The sequence below is a fragment of the Aquarana catesbeiana genome, linkage group LG12 (assembly GCF_042186555.1).
Source record: "Aquarana catesbeiana isolate 2022-GZ linkage group LG12, ASM4218655v1, whole genome shotgun sequence".
Classification (NCBI taxonomy): Eukaryota; Metazoa; Chordata; class Amphibia; order Anura; family Ranidae; genus Aquarana; species Aquarana catesbeiana.
Window position 1 is genome coordinate 150,478,810 of NC_133335.1, and position 17,818 is coordinate 150,496,627.

The window sequence follows — 17,818 nt, forward strand, 5'->3', positions numbered from 1 at the left end:
ATTTGTCATGTATTTGAGAGATAAAATCGCATGACAAGTCTCAGCCTATTGGAGGCAATGGCACTGTTCCAATCTGTGCGACACAGAATTAGCGGGGCCGCACCAATTTGAAAAGTAGTTCCTGCACTACTTTTGCCGATATCAGGTGCGACTTCAATAGACATCTGGGCATGAAGCCACACAAATGTCTATCAAGTAGCACCTAAAATTGCGCTGACCTTGCTACATAGAAATCGCGCAACTTCAAGTGAAGTAATGCGATTTCAAAGTAGCATGTGAACCAGGGCTTACATTCATTTTTGCACTCACCTCATAAGGCTTTGTTGCCCAAACCGATTTGCATCCTAAATGAACAAAGTACGTATTTGTACTTTCCTGCAAACAAAATACAGCATTCCTAAAGAAGCAAGGACAGACACAAAGTTGGTTCCTACTTTTATAACTTGGCTAACAGACACATTTCTTATAAAAGTTTCTTAGAAAACTAAAAACATTACAGGTAAACATGTAACTAAAACTGGTGAAGGTATTTAAGTTTTTGGGTGAAATAGTAATATACAAAACAGGGATATTTGTACAATGTGTGAAAGTACACCTTCAGCTCTGATTGGCCACAGGCAAAGTCGCCTACACTGGGGGCGAGTTGAAATCGTGTTGTAAATCGCTACAAGTCGCGTTGAAGTCGCCTTGCAAAGTCGCGCTGAAGTCGTGTTGCCCATGTGTGAATTGAGGCTCAAGCTTTTTTGTACATGACAATACTTTGGACAAGCTACCCCACCATATTCAACAATGTGCTTTGTCCAATTTGGTGCTGTAGCTGGGGAGCAAACAACCCTGAAAAATGGGCAAAGTTAAAATCGGAGCTGGCAACTTGATGATTCCTCTTTTTCTCACCAAAAATGTAAATAGGAAACAAGCTTATGTGTTTCATCTAAAGCATAATTACTCATCTGAGGAAGACTGCAAGTGCTGAAACGCATCAGTTTGATCCTGTTTAACACAATGTAGGCAACAAAAAAGATCATGACAAGTCATGGAGCAGTTTCATATGTCAATCTTTTGCTAAAGTGAAATCGTACATTCAAATATAACAGTAACAACTATTAAAAAAATGTGCAAAGGTTAGTCAATTTAAAGCTGTACAAACACATGTACAACAGAACGAAAAAAAAAAACATGTTTGGTTTTTAAATTTTAGCTAAAATATCGATGATGTTGATAACTCTTTTGGAGATCATGCATGTTTTCTTTCATTTTCTCCAATTCCCTATTGCAAACCAAGAGCTCACTGATATGTATTTGTGCACTCGCACTGCTAAAGTGAGTTTGGTCTTCCACAACATCCACATCACCTAAAAAATATAAAACACACCATGTATTAGAAATATGCAGGCATCCATCTATTACTTGAAGCTGTGGTCTCAGACACTGACCTGTGGTTGACACAGTTTCAAGAACTTCACACAGTACTTCCTGCACATCAGCACCAACATCTTCTTCAGGGTGTGTGGTGAGTTGACTTTCTGTATCTTTAGGAGGTGCTGGGTTACTGGTGTCCACACACAGCTCTGATGTTCATCTTCTTTTCTCCCCTATGTGAATCCAAAAAAGGTATACTTAGCAGACAGATACGTTAGGCTAGAAATAGTAATATGAAACATTGTTTGGAAGTATCTTTCAATTGTCTGTTTTGGCAGAGATCCAAGTTGAATACATGATTTTTTCCCTTTCCAAAGCAGGAATACTTATCTGTTTTGTGCAAGTTTCACACATGGAGATACCCCTTAGTATCCACTGGAGGACCTGCGTGGGACACCATAACAACGGTGTTATGGTGTCCCACACTGGTGCTCCTGTGTCCAGCTGCGTAACAGCTGCTGAGTGTCCTCTACTGACACTGAATAAAGTTGACATTTCATTAGTTCTGAACACATCTAGACAACAATCTAATGAACTTTTGTTACATCAAAATAAGTCATAACAAATGCATTTAATGTGCATCTCCCGATAACTAAGTATTAGTGGTCGATCAAAACGATGTTTCATATCCCGCAAAAGATTTCTGTGTCCACAAAAATAAAACTTGGCATTTAAAACTGTAGCACAGTAAAGAAAAGAACATGGACCAGCATGAAAGTAATAATAGGAACACAGGACAAATACTTTCCTGATCTTTCTATACTGATCTTCCTCTCTCAATTTAAGGTCTGACAAGCGTTTTCTCAACTGATCCTTGTTTCGTCGTACTCCAAAATTCCTGTGCAGACTTCTTACAATTTTAGCCATGATCTTGGCTTTTCTAGCATTTGGGGTTCTCTAAGGCCCATGCTTCCCATCATAGTCTGTTTTCACAAAGATGTCCACCATCTCCACCATTTCTTCAAACGACATATTTGTGCCTTATAGCTCCTCTTGGGTCTGGAAGTCGCCTTCTCCAGGTTTTCATCATGGCTGCTCTCACCACACACCTGCTGTCTCGCCGCCATTTGCTCTCCCACTGCCCCGAAAGAGATGAGGCGGGGAATACACTAGAAAGAAGGACAGGGGCAGAGTTTCAAGCATGCGCAGTGTATATAAAGCCATAACGTGCGATCGATGTAACAGCTCTAGGAACGATCTGGGAGTGGAGGACAAATGATCGCCATTGCCAACACGTAAAAGGAGCCATAAAACGAAGGTACAATTGTAAATTGGAGTATCGGTGGTTAGTGGCCTATACTGCTTAGATTGAGGCCTATATTGGGACCAGATTATGAGTTAAGCCTGATATTATGGTTTCTCTTGTGTTCTGTCTTGCAGGCATCAAATAAATAATTGAAAATGGTGGATAAATTCACTTTCCCGACTTTTTTCCTCAGTTTATCGACCAATACTGGGAGCTGCCCTGTCTGTGGAAGGTGAAAAGTGGGGATTACTCTAATAAAATCAAGAGGAAGGCAGCGATGGAGAAACTTCTGGAATTGGTGAAGCTTCTGCACCCCAGGGCAGACATCAATTTTGTGAAGAGCAAAATTGGGAACCTGAGGAGTACGTTTAATAGGGAGCACAAGAAGGTCCAGGAATCACAGAGATCGGGAGCATCAGCAGATGACATATATGTCCCCAGGCTGTGGTACTACCACAGCCTGCGTTTTTTTGTCTGACCAAACCCAACCCAGGCCATCACTCTCAACACTCCCTTCCACATCGGATGAGGCCACAGTTCCTGAGGTCCACCCTTGTCCTTTGACACAGGATGAAGATGTAGAAGAGCCCAGCTTGACCCAGGTATAGCATTGTTGAACATATTTGTAACCAAAAAATAGAATGATGATAACTAGACGTTATTGTTAAAAAAAATTCTGCCTTAACAAAGTGGTTTTCATATCAATAGACAGTAGTGGCCAAAAATGATTGGGACAAGAAGGAAAAATGCTGGGGTCAGAATGATAGCCTTTTCTATTTCTCCACATTCAATTTGCAACAATCATGAGCTCAAAATTGTGTGTGATTGATGACCAAAAGAAAATACTAATTATGTCCCATTTTCATACACAGGAAAGTGGCAGTTTGGAGGAGCCAGTGGCCAGCAGCCACACAGAGTCCCAGATCCCTCCCCTACGCCCTCCTGCTAAAAGGGCCAGGAAGAGCAGGAGCCTTGACAAGGCCACAACTGCCTTCCTCAGCCACGCAACAATGGCCATCAGTACGGCCCCAGATGCAGCTGAGGCATTTGGCTGTCTGACAGCGAATAAGTTAAGAGACATGGATGGGGAGCACAGGAGGATGTGCGAGGAATTAATTCTGCAGCTCCTCAACAAATTTACTCAAAAACACATATTACAGATTTGGATGCCCCACCACAGCAACCCCACCCACCACAGCAGCATGCCAGACATTGGCAGTTCCAGCTCCAAGATCCCAACAAGGCCGATGGGCTGGGGATTTTCATCCATACAATTTTTAATTTGCTTTTTTTTTTAAATTATGATTTTAGTTGTTATACTTTATTTATTTTTGTATGCAGATAATGCACTTTTTGTTTTCGTTATTTAATTTTGATTTTGATGGCAGATAACATGTCTAATCTATTTGAGTTTATTTTTGGAATAATGCACAAGAAAAAAATGGCCTCAGCCGATGTGGAAGGGAGCATTGACAGCGATGGCCTGGGTTTGGTCTGGTCTGTCAAAAACTGCAGGCTGTGCAATACCCCAGCCTGGGGACATACCAGTCACCTGCTGCTGCTCCCAATCTCTCGAAGTCCAGGACATTCTTTTGATCCCTTTAAATGTACTCCTCAGGTTCCCAATGTTGCTCTTCACATAATTGAGGTCTGCCCTGGGGTATAAAGGCTTCACCAATTCCAACAGTTTCTTCATCGCTGCCTTCCTCTTGATTTTTATAGGACCTTCTTGTGATCCCTATTAAATAAAAAAAAATAATTTGAAAAATACTTGGCTATGTGTTTTACTTGAAATGACAGTTTGGGAGTAGGCAGATACATTTAAAAAATACTGTAAATGTAAAATTAACAAAGGACACCAACATAGTTGTATCTTTGATCTTAAAAACTATGGGATAATGGTGTTGTGGTAACTTGACCCCAAAAAATAAATAAATAATTCTTCTTGATATCACTATAAAAAACGCCTTTTTAAATACGTTTGGCAGAACTCCGTCAGTATCACCAGCAAAGCAGCTTCATTATTATTCCATTATAAAGAAGAAGAGAATGTGCGCTGCATTTCTAGATTTCATAATCTGCCGCGACACGAATGTGAATTCTCCATTACGAAGTTTTTCAAGACTGACCACTTCCGGCTCATCCTTGCTTCCGAGCATGCGTGTTTGTACTTTGGACTTTTGTCAGACGGACTTGTGTACACATGCTCGGAAAATCCGACAACAGACATTTGTCCGTGGAAAATTTTAAAGCCTGCCATCCAACATTTGTTCGCCGAAAATCCGCCAACAGCCTGTCATCACACAATTCCTGTCGGAAAAGAGTTCCACCCAAAAATGAAACTTCCGCTTTAAATGTTGGTGACCCCCTGACATGCCACATTTGGCATGTTATTTTTTTAGGGGGCGGGATGCTGATACCCTGTTTTTACATGTACCAGCTTCCACTTTCTCCCCTGGCGGCATGGCGCCAGAAGGAGGATCACCTCTCCCCCCTCCCTCCCTGCAATCTTCTGGGACACGTCACAGGTCCCAGAAGATTGCCCGGCCAATCACAGCATGGCTCACAGCCAGGCGCCCGCAGTTAGAATACCAGCGCCACGGAGAGAAGGAGAAGAGGAGCGGGGCTTCGTGTGCCCACATCGCTGGACCATGGGACAGATAATTAAAAGTCAACAGCTACACTTTTTGACTTTTAAATGGGTGGAACTCCGCTTTATGACCTCTTACAGTTCACTCCTACAGCATTTCCCTTGTTGCACACCGTTACTCCACAAGCACTTCACTTGCTGCAGACTGTTACTCCTCCAGTCTAGTTAGTACTGCATTGGTTAGGCCTGACACTAATTCAGCCAGTGCTCAATGAACTGCCTTTTGCGGGCAGGGACCTCGGGCCCCTGTGGAGTAGAGATAATTCAGGTGCTAACTGTTCTCTGTTCAGTTACCAATCCCAGATGGCTCTCTTCAGGCCCTGCCAGCCAGCCTGGCTGCAATTACCTCTCTCCACTGCCCTTCCCACAGTCCTCTCTTCTGATTCTGTACCCATCTACAAACTGCAATCTCCCAGTTCTCTCAGGCGTGCCTCCCCAGTCCTCCCGACTGTGCTTACTCACCAGCCCTCCTGGCTGTCACCAGTTGTCCTCCCTGGACACTCTTAGAAGAGTTCTCTCCCGCTGTCCTCTACTTACTCTCTCATTTGCCTCTGTCCAGGATCTCTTCACTCCTGGATGCACCCGAGCTCTGGCCCAGGGTCACCCCCCCCAGACTGAAGTGCTCCCCGTGGGCCCCGACAGCTTCCACACTCTCTCACTCCAGTTCTTCCACCCAACAACTCCTCCCCAGGAGGGCTGACCCCAGGTATTTAAGGAGGTCTACCCCCTGCCAATCAAAGTTGGGGATTGGTCAAGGCTCCTCAAGATACCCCAGGTAGCTCCTCCTTTACTTCTAGCACTTTCTAGAAGGAAGAGGGGTGGTGGCGGTGATGCTACCTGTATGTCACTCAGCCCTGCCCTAGGCCACTCCCAGCCCAGAATGAAAAGAAGCAGGCCTAGCCACCAGCTAGGCCTGCTGAAATTTTTTTGCTCTCCAGAAAAATCCCCACTCTAGCACCTAACTAGAGGGCGCTACACGTGTAACTATTTAGTTTTTAAAATACTGTATATACAGGAAGATTTATCATAAGGATGGAAACACAGCCAAGAAGGCTTTGTTGGTTAGTAAAATCATTGCTGTATTAATTGAGCTATAACAGTACGTCTCTTTAAAGTGCTGCTACCCATCAGATCTTACAGAGAATTATATTGCAAATAAATTTTGTATCAAATGCTCTAAAAGCATTATTTGACACTGACCATTCTGCTGAGTACTGCAAAGCTTGCAGGGTCAATAGTAGGTTGGGCAGTGTACAGAGGTCAGTAGTATAAAGGGCAGTGTATAGAGGTCAGTAGTATGTAGGACAGTGTATAGAGGTAGGTAGCAGGTAGAGCAGTGTACAGAGGTCAGTAGTATGTAGGGCAGTATATAGAGGTCAGTAGCATGTAGAGCAGTGTATATAGGTCAGTAGTAGGAAGAGCAGTGTACAGAGGTCAGTAGTAGGCTGGGCAGTGTACAGAGGTCAGTAGCATGTAGGGCAGTGTACAAAGGTCAGTAGTAGGATGGGCAGTGTACAGAGGTCAGTCGCATGTAGAGCAGTGCACAGAGGTCAGTAGTAGACTGGGCAGTGTACAGAAGTCAGTAGCATGTAGGGCAGTGCACAGAGGTCAGTAGTAGGAAGGGCAGTGTACATAGGTCAGTAGCAGGTAGGGCAGTGTACAGAGGTCAGTAGTATGTAGGGCAACCAAGTTGCATCTCAGTGCACTATTTTGTTTGATAAGCTTTGTCTTATTGCTGCACAAAAACTTTTCTCTTATTGTAATCGCTGTAATGTTATAACAGTTTAATAAACATACCCTTCAAACAAAAAGTAGTATGTAGGGCAGTGTACAGTGCTTTGAAAAAGTATTTATCATGTTACAACCAAAAACGTAAATGTATTTTATTGGGGTTTTACAAGATCAACGCAAAGTGGCACATAATTGTGAAGTGGAAGGAAAATGATAAAGGGTTCTCAATTTTTTTTTACAAACAAATATCTGAAAAGTGTGGCATGCATTTGTATTCAGCCCCCTTGACTCTGATACCCTTAACTAAAAGCTAGTGGAACCAATTGCCTTCAGAAGTCACCTAATTAGTAAATAGAGTCCACCTGTGTGTATCTTAACCTCAGTATAAATACAGCTGTTCTGTGAAGTCCTCAGAGGTTTGTTAGATAACCTTAGTGAACAAACAGCATCATGAAGGCCAAGGAACACACCAGACAGGTCAGGGATAAAGTCGTGGAGAAGTTTAAAGCAGGGTTAGGATTTTTTAAAATATCCCACGGAGCACTGTTAAATCCATAATCCGAAAATGGAAAGAGTATGGCACAACTGCAAACCTACCTAAACTGACAGGCCAGGCAAGGGCAGCATTAATCAGAAAAGCAGCCAAGAGGCCCATGGTCACTCTGAAGGAGCTGCAGAGATCCACAGCTCAGGTGGGAGAATCTGTCCACAGGACAACTGTTAGTCGTGCACTCCACAAATCTGGCCTTTATGGAAGAGTGGCAAAAAGAAAGTCATTGTTGGAAGAAAGCCGTAAGAAGTCCTGTTTGCAGTTTGCGAGAAGCCATGTGGGGGACACAGCAAACGTGTGGAAGAAGGTGCACTGGTCAGATGAGACCAAAATTGAACTTTTTGGCCTAAAAGCAAAACGCTATGTGTGGTGGAAAACTAACACTTCACATCACCCTGAACACACCATCCCCACTGTTAAACATGGTGGTACATGGTGGTGGCAGCATCATGTTGTGGGGATGCTTTTCTTCAGTAGTGACAGGGAAGCTGGTCAGAGTTGATGGGAAGATGGATGGAGCCAAATACAGGGCAATCTTATGCAGCGTACACACGGGCGGACTTTCCGACCGGACTGGTTCGACGGACCTAGTTCCCGATGGAGTTAAGGCGGACTTTCCAAATGAACGGACTTGCCCACACACGAAAAAGTCCGTTCATTTTGAACGTGACTCGGTACGACTAGACTAGAAAAGGAAGTCAATCTCGCCGCTTTTATCGGCGAGATTGGCGCCTTGCGAGCCCCGTTGCGGGGCATACCAGGCCCTTAGGTCTGGTATGGATTGTAAGGGGAACCCCCTACGCCGAAAACACGGCATGGGGGTCCCCCCAAAATCCATACCAGACCCTTATCTGAGCACCCCACCCCCTTATGACGTCACAGTCCCGGGGCATGAGGAGCCGGCAGAAGAATCGGACACCGGGAGAAGAGGTCAAACACCGGAAGAAGAGGCCGGAGAGCGGGAGAAGAACCGTACACCGGGAGAAGAGGCCGGAGACAGCGGTGAAGTCGGAAGAAGACCCCCGGAACTGTCTAATAAATTACTTAAAAAACCTGTGTAGTGTGTTTTTTTTATTGACACTTTTTTCCCTAGGTGAATGGGTAGGGGTACGATGTACCCCATACTCATTCACATAGGGTGGGTGGCCGGGATCTGGGGGCCCCCCTAATTAAAGGGGTCTCCCGGATTCCGATAAGCCCCCCGCCCGCAGACCCTGACAACCAACGGCCAGGGTTGTCGGGAAGAGGCCCTTGTTCTCTTCAACATGGGGACAAGGTGCTTTGGGGTGGGGGGGCGCCCCCTCCCCCAAAGCACCCACCCCCCATGTTGAGGGCATGCGGCCTGGTATGGTTCAGGAGGGGGGGCGCTCGCTCATCCCCACCCCCTTTCCTGACCGGCCGGGCTGTGTGCTCAGATAGGGGTCTGGTATGGATTTTGGGGGGACCCCACACCGTTTTTTCGGCATAGGGGGTTCCCCTTAAAATCCACACCAGACCTAAGGAACATTGTCGCCTCCCCCTGGTGCTCACCGCAATAGGAAAATTTGTTTTTCCTTTTGCAGCGAGTGCAAGATATAGTACCCTGCCCTTGCGTCGTATCTGGTCTGTCGGACCAGCATACAGACGAACGGGCTCTCTGTTAGGAACTGAGTCCGGCGGAGTTACGACGTAAAGATTTGAAGCAGGTTTCAAATCTAAAGTCCGTCGGATTTACGACCGAAACGGTCCGTCGGAAGTCCGATGCAGCCCACATACGGTCAGATTGTCCGCTGGATTCGGTCCGTCGGACCAGTCCGGACTGAAAGTCCGCCCGTGTGCACGCGGCATTAGAAGAAAACCTATTAAGTCTGCAAAAGATTTGAGACTGGGGCAGAGCTTTACCTTTCAGCAGGACAACGAATCCTAAACATACAGCCAGAGCTACTATGGAATGGTTTAGATCAAACCATGTTTGTGTTAGACTGGCCCAGTCAAAGTCCAGACCTAACCATTTGAGGATCTGTGGCAAGACTTGAAAATTACTGTTCTCAGATGCTCTCCATTTAATCTGATAGAGCTTGAGCTATTTTGCAAAGAAGAATGGGCAAAATTTCACTCTCTAGATGTGCAAAGTTGGTAGAGACATCCCCAAAAAGAATTGCAGCTGTAATTGCAGTGAAAGTTGGTTCTACAAAGTATTGACTCGTGGGGGCTGAAAACAAATGCACGCCACACTTTTCACATATTTATTTGTAAAAAAAAAACTGAAAACCATTTATAATTTTTCATTCACTTCACAATTATGTGTCACTTTGTATTAGTCTCTCACATAAAATCCCAATAAAATAAATTTTCGTTTTTGGTTGTAACATGACAAAATGTGGAAAAATTCAAGGAGTGTGAATACTTTTTCAAGGCACTGTGCAAAGGTCAGTAGCATGTAGGGCAGTGTAAAGAGGTTAGAAGTAGGTAGGGCAGTGTACAAAGGTCAGTAGTATGTAGGGCAGTGTATAGAGGTCAATGGTAGGAAGGGCAGTGAACAGAGGTGAGTAGGATGTAGAGCAGTGTATAGAGGTCAGTAGTATGTAGGGCAGCGTACAGAGGTCAGTAGTATGTAGGGCAGCGTACAGAGGTCAGTAGTATGTAGAGCAGTGTACAGAGGTCAGTAGTATGTAGAGCAGTGTGCAGAGGTCAATAGTATGTAGAGCAGTGTGCAGAGGTCAGTAGTATGTAGGGCAGTGTACAAAGGTCAGTACTTTGTAGGGCAGTAGTATCTAGGGCAGTGTACAGAGGTCAGTAGTATCTAGGGCAGTGTACAGAGGTCAGTAGTAGGAAGGGCAGTGTACTGAGGTCAGTAGTAGGTAGGGCAGTGTACATAGGTCAGTAGTTTGTAGTGCAGTGTATAGAGGTCAGTAGTAGCTAGGGCAGTGTACAGAGGTCAGTAGTAGGAAGGGCAGTGTATTGAGGTCAGTAGTAGGTAGGGCAGTGTATAGAGGTCAGTAGTAGGAAGGGCAGTGTACAGAGGTCAGTAGTAGGAAGGGCAGTGTACTGAAGTCAGTAGTAGGTAGGGCAGTGTACAGAGGTCAGTAGTAGGAAAGGCAGTGTACTGAGGTCAGTAGCAGGTTGGGCAGTGTACTGAGGTCAGTAGTAGGTAGGGCAGTGTACAGAGGTCAGTAGTAGGAAAGGCAGTGTACTGAGGTCAGTAGCAGGTTGGGCAGTGTACTGAGGTCAGTAGTAGGTAGGGCAGTGTATAGAGGTCAGTAGTATCTAGGACAGTGTACAGAGGTCAGTAGTAGGAAGGGCAGTGTACTGAGGTCAGTAGCAGGTAGGACAGTGTACTGAGGTCAGTAGTAGGTAGGGCAGTGTACTGAGGTCAGTAGTAGGTAGGGCAGTGTACATAGGTCAGTAGTTTGTAGGGCAGTGTACAGAGGTCAGTAGTAGGAAGAGCAGTGTACAGAGGTCAGTAGTAGGAAGAGCAGTGTACGTCTCCTCCCACTACCTTCCCCCACCGCATGTTCCAGCACTCCTCTGGTGCTTTGCAGGGGGTAAGGAAGAACCTCTGAGATCATGGAGCATCTTACTATTACTACTGCTGCTTGCGTCAGGCAGGATGTGTGCTGCTCTGATCTCTGCTGGCCCTGCTCTCCTATTTATCCCATGTGATCGGAGCAGTGCACATCCCGCTCACACAAGCAACAGCAGTAGTTCGATTGGGGGGCGTACAGGGGAAAGATGTCATTCTGACTGCAGATTTAGCCAATGATAGGCGGCTGCTGTCTGTTGGAACTGTTGGCAAGTATGGCATTGTCTGTTAGATGTACTAGCAGATTTAAATACACTAAAAATGGAAGCCAAACTTCAGCTAATACTTTATAATCAGTTATAGCAAACTTTTTTTTCCTTTTGGGATTAAGGTTTTACATAAATACATAAAAGCTGATCAATGTAAGCCCCTCTGTCAGTGGTAAATAATTTGCTTCATTCCTGTAGCTGATGCATCTGCAAGACAGCTTGTTCTGGTGAAAAACAACAGACTTACTGGCCAGACCACCAGGTGAAAAATGAAAGAAAGCCTAAATATTGTTAGATGAACCACTTAGATGGCAATCACAGTGAACAGCGTGGGCTATAAGGATGTGTGCAAACATGAATATCTCAGAATTAGTGGATTAGCACCACTTTTTTTAGCCTGGTGACCTATTTCCTATTGGTAACATTTGAAAGAAGTCAAGTCATTGGTCAGACATCAGTAAATACCAGGCCAGGTCACAACCTTATTCACAGATGTAATTATTTCCTGTAATTGCTGAAGGAAATGTTTACAGAAAATAGGTGCTATTATTGATTTATTAGATTGCCTGCCAGTCATATTAAATGACAACCTGACACATCTTCTTAACATACCTATGTTGCAGTGCACAAAAATGATTGGGAATGCACTGCTGTGTGCTGTGCTGCACTAAGCTGGAGAAAATGTTGCAGGTGAGGGGTGACCTTGAGGTCAGGGATGCAGAGATGGAGGAGATAGTGGAACAGACATGTTTAGGGGTTTGAGAGCTCACTCCTGTGATAAAGGTGAGTAGTAAGGGCTGGGATTGTCCTAGCAAGGTCCTAGAAACAAGGCAAGACAGGATAATGCCATCTTCAGTCTGACATCTGCCAGTTTATTGTCCAAGCTTTAGAAGTTACATAAAAGGCCTACACCTATAGCAAGGGCATTATTTAACTTTAGTCAAAGCGGCACTGTTTGATTTTATCTACAGGCACCCCTTACCTACATAGGCAGATTTTTGGTAAAGGTGAACTAACCCTTTAACCATTACTGCAAATATTGTGAAACAAATTATTTTTACTAACAATTTTTATTCTATAGATCTTCTGCTTGAAAAAAATATACAGATTTGGGGATCTTAAAAAAATGTAGAAGCCCATTGTTTTTTTTTGTGATATCACTGGAATATGTGAACAACTGTCACATACCTGTTAGAGATCGAGCTGGAGAGGGGGCTGCTATTGCACCACTTGTCTAACACCCCTGGTAATAGTGACAGGAGATGTGAGGTCACAGAGTGGCACGAGGGCCGATGTAGCATGCAGCACCAGCCGTTGGTTGCAGGGTATGGATGACTGTGGATCACCAGACAGGGACCAGAGGCTAGAACACAGTGATCAGAAGACAGGGCATAGCCAGGACACAAGCCAAAAGGTCATCAACAGTTAGACAGTAAGGTACAGGAATATAAAGCTTAGACAGAGTCAGGATACAAACGTGAGGTCACAACAGGTAGGCAGGAATCCAAAGACAGCTCAAAGGCAAGCCAGCTCATGCACAGGAAATCAAATGTAGCAGGTCAGGGCACATGAAAAGCAGGAACTAGCTAAAAACCGCTCAGCAATCTGTTTATTCCACAATCCAAATTAAATGGGCCATTTGGCACTGAAACCAGTGCCGGGTGTGCTAGTGTGCCTTGCATACACTGCTTAGCAAGCATAACAGGTTTGTGCATGCGTGCTAATGCACGTTGTTGTTCTGATACATTCTGGACTCTTCTTACAACAGCATATGCATATAGGGTCACCACCTTTTTTGGGAGAAAATACCAGCCTTGTAATCCTCTTATAATCAATCAATAACATTGGCAACTACTTCCCTTTTAATGGCCAGGCTGGTGAAATACTGGGAAGGTGGTGACCCTACATGCATAAAGAAGTTGGCTTCTATAACTAAGCCACATACGGGGAGGAACGCATCAGAAGAGAGGAGTACAGTCTGGGTGTACCTGATTTGCTCTATGGACAAAAACAATTGAGTGCTGTCTATGATTCTTTTTTGTATTACCAATAAAGCTTGTTGATTTGAAAGAAGAAGAAATGATTCAGCAGTAGTGACGTCTATTTCCATTGTCCTTAGATGTGGTGGCTGTATTGTTTTCTTTTTCCAAGCTTTTTTTCTTACTTTATTTTCACCCAATGATTCTTCCAGTAACACGCTTCCTGTCCTAGAGTGACAACATTAATTTACCACACTTTAGAAGGTCAATAGAAACAAGATAGGACTACAGAACCCTGCCCTCTTTATTAGTCCTCAGTAATGCCCCGTACACATGATCGGAAATTCCGCCAGCAAAAGTCCGATGTGAGCTTTTGGTCGGAAATTCCGACCGTGTGTATGCTCCATCGGACTTTTGCTGGCGGAATTTCTGCCAGCAAAAGATTGAGTGCAGGTTCTCCATTTTTCTGTCGGAAAAAGTTCCTATTGGAAATTACGTTCGTCTGTATGCAATTCCGACGTGCAAAAAACCACACATGCTCAGAATCATCGCTTCGCATGGAACTTCCCTTTTCTAGTGCCGTCGTATGTGTTGTACGTTACCGCGTTCTTGATGGTCGAAAGTTCAGAGAACTTTTGTGTGACCGTCTGTTTGCAAGCCAAGCTTGAGCGGAATTCATTCGGAAAAACCATCCAAGGTTTTTTCTGGCCAAAATTCCGATCGTGTGTACAGGCCACAAGGATGAGCTCAGGCGAACAGCACGTGCAGAGCCCGCCAGGAAGTCAGCATTGCGGAGTGCTAATCACAAGCAGTGAGACATTGTCTTGATGTGCGGCTGCAGAGATTGGGAAATGTCTCACTGCTTGTGATTAGCGATGTGCAGTGCCGACTTCCTGGCGGGCTCTGCATGTGCTGTTTGCGGACACGCCTGAGCTCATCCTTAGTTCTCAGAGATACCCAAGAACAATGTAATTGATAATAGTATACCTCCCAACAGTCCTGCCATTTTAGTAATGTCCTGTTATTTTGCAGATCCAGGCTGTCTTGCTCACAATTGCACCCTTGCAAACAAGGTGGGTGGGGGGTGCTTATTACTCAGGCAGTGGCAGGGACACCTAAGCCTCACAGTGGGCAGTACCAGAGGCAGCTGCTGAAGGGAGCCACAAGGACCCCTGAGAGAGGGAAAGGAAGCTGAGAGCTCCAGACTGACAGGAGACAACAGTACATGCTTCTGCATCAACACCTGTGAAGACGTAGATAGGTGTGTGTGAGAGCTTATTTTGGGGGTGGGTGGGGGGGTAAGTTGTAGTGTGTATGCGTCTTATGCCGCATACACACGAGCGGACTTTACGGCAGACTTGGTCCGGCGGATAATTCGATCGTGTGTGGGCTCCAGCAGACTTTTTTTTCCCAAAAGTTTGACGGACCTAGAAATGAAACATGTTTCAAATCTTTCCGACGGACTCGAGTTTGGTCGAAAAGTCCGCTCGTCTGTATGCAAGTCCGACGGAAAAAAACGACGCTTGGGCAGCTATTGGCTACTGGCTATGAACTTCCTTGTTTTAGTCCGGTCGTACGTCATCAGGTACGAATCTGTCAGACTTTGGTTGATTGTGTGTAGGCAAGTCCGTTCATTCGGAAAGTCCGTCGAAAAGTCCGCCGCACCAAGTCTGCCGTAAAATCCGCTCGTGTCTATGCGGCATTAGGCCTCTTTTACACTAGCGATCTGCATTGCCACTTTTGACCCCCTAAATGATGGACTACCATGCTGCAACCACATGCTTTGTGCGCAATTGTGGGACAGTTGCAGCGTGGCCCTATTCACACCAAGTGTGGCACAAGATAGAATTCTTGCTGTGGCATGTGTACACCCCTGGCCGCAGCCTTTCCAGCTAAAAAGTGGGTGGTTGTTGAGGGGTGGTAAAAATGCAATACTTAGTATTTGTGTTAAGCCAGCCATAGACAGAGTGATTTCCTTGCAGTCTGTATTAATGAAGGAATCCCTCCCACAGAGCCATTGTATTCTCCCTGTGGGGGAAGCTGTCCTCACTGGGAGAACACAGTTATTTTTTCTAGCTACTATAATTCATTGCATGTGTAGCGATCTGTGAGGAGGTGTTCCACAGAGTTGCTGCCTACATAGTGCGGATCGGAACAGAAACCTTTGATCCTGCCTTACATCACAGCGTGCTGGAGTAGCAGTGTGATCGTTCCAGAGACCCTTGAAGGAGGTAACCGAGGACTCCCGGTCGTCTGTGAAACGGAGCAGTGTGATGGCGTGGCCGTAGCAAATAGACTGAGATCTGGTGGAGCGGAGGCATCCATCTGTCGGGACCCAGTGTGGTGAGAGTGCTGCCGCCCAAAGTTTTCCTAACGCACTTTTATACACCTGAATCTGTAACACAGTGTGCTGGGACTTGTAGTCCCACACAGGAGATCTTAAGGAACTAAAGACTGAGTTCAAATAGGCCTACCCTTTTCTATACTACTAGCACTGTGTTACATAAAGTTCATAAAGTTAATTGCATCCGAGACAGTTGCAGGTTACTACACTACAAGGATAATTTTCAACATCCACTTTATCTAACCCTGGTTTATTTAACCGTTGGATTACAATCTATAATTCATAAATAGCTAGCAGAAGACAGAAGACCTAAAAGACTGCCTCTTTCATTGCAAGGCCTTGTATCCTATTTCTGGTTAATAGAGAGTTTACACTCTAAAGCAGGGGGAGCTCCCTGGGCATTGCATTTGTGTTTCATTTACCAACATTGTCTTCTTGTGCTATAAGGGCGCACTGGAAGTGGGAAGGTGCCCAGAAGTAAGGTGTTTCCCATTCTGGCATTAGTCCCACTTGGAGACGCACTTCCAGAGACCAGTTGACACAACTTTATATGTACAAATTGTTGTGAATACTTGTTGGACTGTTGCACTACGTTTGTGTGACGGTGCAAATACTGTAATTATTTTCTTTATACCAATTCCAGTAAAATTACGTTCCTGGTTGAGTACAATTTGTGTGGAGTGTTGTTCCTTTTCCAGCAGGTGGAACATCGGACACCCAAGTAATAACAAAGATATATTATTGATATACTGCACATTGTGGGGTTGTCCATCACTATTAGTTTCACACTAACACTGCACCACAGCTGTGTCAAGGGGACTGAGCCAAGTTATAGGGGGTGTAGGAGCAGAGTACAGGCCCAATCAAATACCAGCAGCTCCTTCGGGGGTCAGTGCTACACATGTAAAATCTGACAGGCTGGAGGTACCCAAGTTGATCGATTCATCCTGCTCATACATGGTTTGAAACCTGCTGAACAGGCCGAGATTCAAATTGTCTATGGCCGACTTTAGTGTGTATATGTGATTTTGTGTGTGTGTGTGTGTTAGTATGTACTGTATACATACCTCCCAACAGTCCTGGATTCTGCAGGACTGTACCTGAATTATACCAAATTCCTGGTGTCCTGCGGATCTGGGCTGTGTCCCGCTCACAACCCGACCTTTGGATTGTTTCAAATGGGGAAGAGATTGCAGAGAGTGGACTGAGAACAAGGAGGAGGATACAAGGAAGCTGGAGAAACAGTTGGAGGCACAGATGTGACTGCATGTTCAGTGATGTGGAAATACAGGAACAGCATGTTACATAGTCAGGTTGAAAAGACAAAGTCCATCTAGTTCAATCAAAAAAAAAAAAAAAATACAATCCCTATACACAATCCTTCACCCACAGTTGATCCAGAGGAACGCGAAAAACCCCAGCAAAACATGCTACAATTTGCTACAGCAGGGTGAAAAATTCCTTCCTGATCCCCTGAAAGGCAATCAGTTATTCCCTGCATCAACTTTACCTATAAATATTAGTACCCAGTTATATTATGTACATTTAGGAAAGAATCCAGGCCTTTCTTAAAGTATCTACTGAGCTTGCCAGAACCACCTCCGGAGGGAGTCTATTCCACATTTTCACAGCTCTTACTGTGAAGAAACCTTTCCGTATTTGGAAACTTTTTTCCTCTAGACGTAAAGAGTGTTTTTTACCTGTACAGTATTTTGGGAGCAGCATAGTACCTAGCATATATAATGGGGGTTTACTAGGTGAGAAATTCCTCAATTAAATGTGCTTTCAATGAAGCCAAGGTGCTAAAGAAACTCTTCCACTGATATCCATTGTCTTTGCAAAAGGTTTGAACTGACTTAACTGCTGACTGGGGCTTTTTTTGAGTTACAGCTCACATTATTATGAATGATGCTTACATCTATGACCGGATTATTGAATTAAAAGTCAGGGAGGTCCGGTTAGTAAAATTTCATCTTTAGGTCATCACAGTCGCCTTTTTACATCAGTGGCATCAGTCCTCCTCTTTACCTCACAACTCCCCTCTTTTACATTGCAGCCCCCCCTTATACCACAGTACCCCCTTTTACATCACAGCCACCCGCCCCCCTTTACATTGCAATCACCCTCT

General features: G+C 44.8%; 1 long non-coding RNA gene across 1 annotated transcript; it reads right to left on the reverse strand.

Annotated features, from left to right (window-relative positions):
- Positions 1–423: 423 nt before the first annotated feature.
- On the reverse strand, positions 424–16,996 carry LOC141114084 (uncharacterized). The gene is made up of 4 exons (XR_012236867.1): positions 16,758–16,996; positions 13,415–13,574; positions 1,434–1,592; positions 424–1,352 (listed from the first exon to the last, which is right to left on the reverse strand). It is a non-coding gene; the product is annotated as an uncharacterized lncRNA (long non-coding RNA).
- Positions 16,997–17,818: the final 822 nt, after the last annotated feature.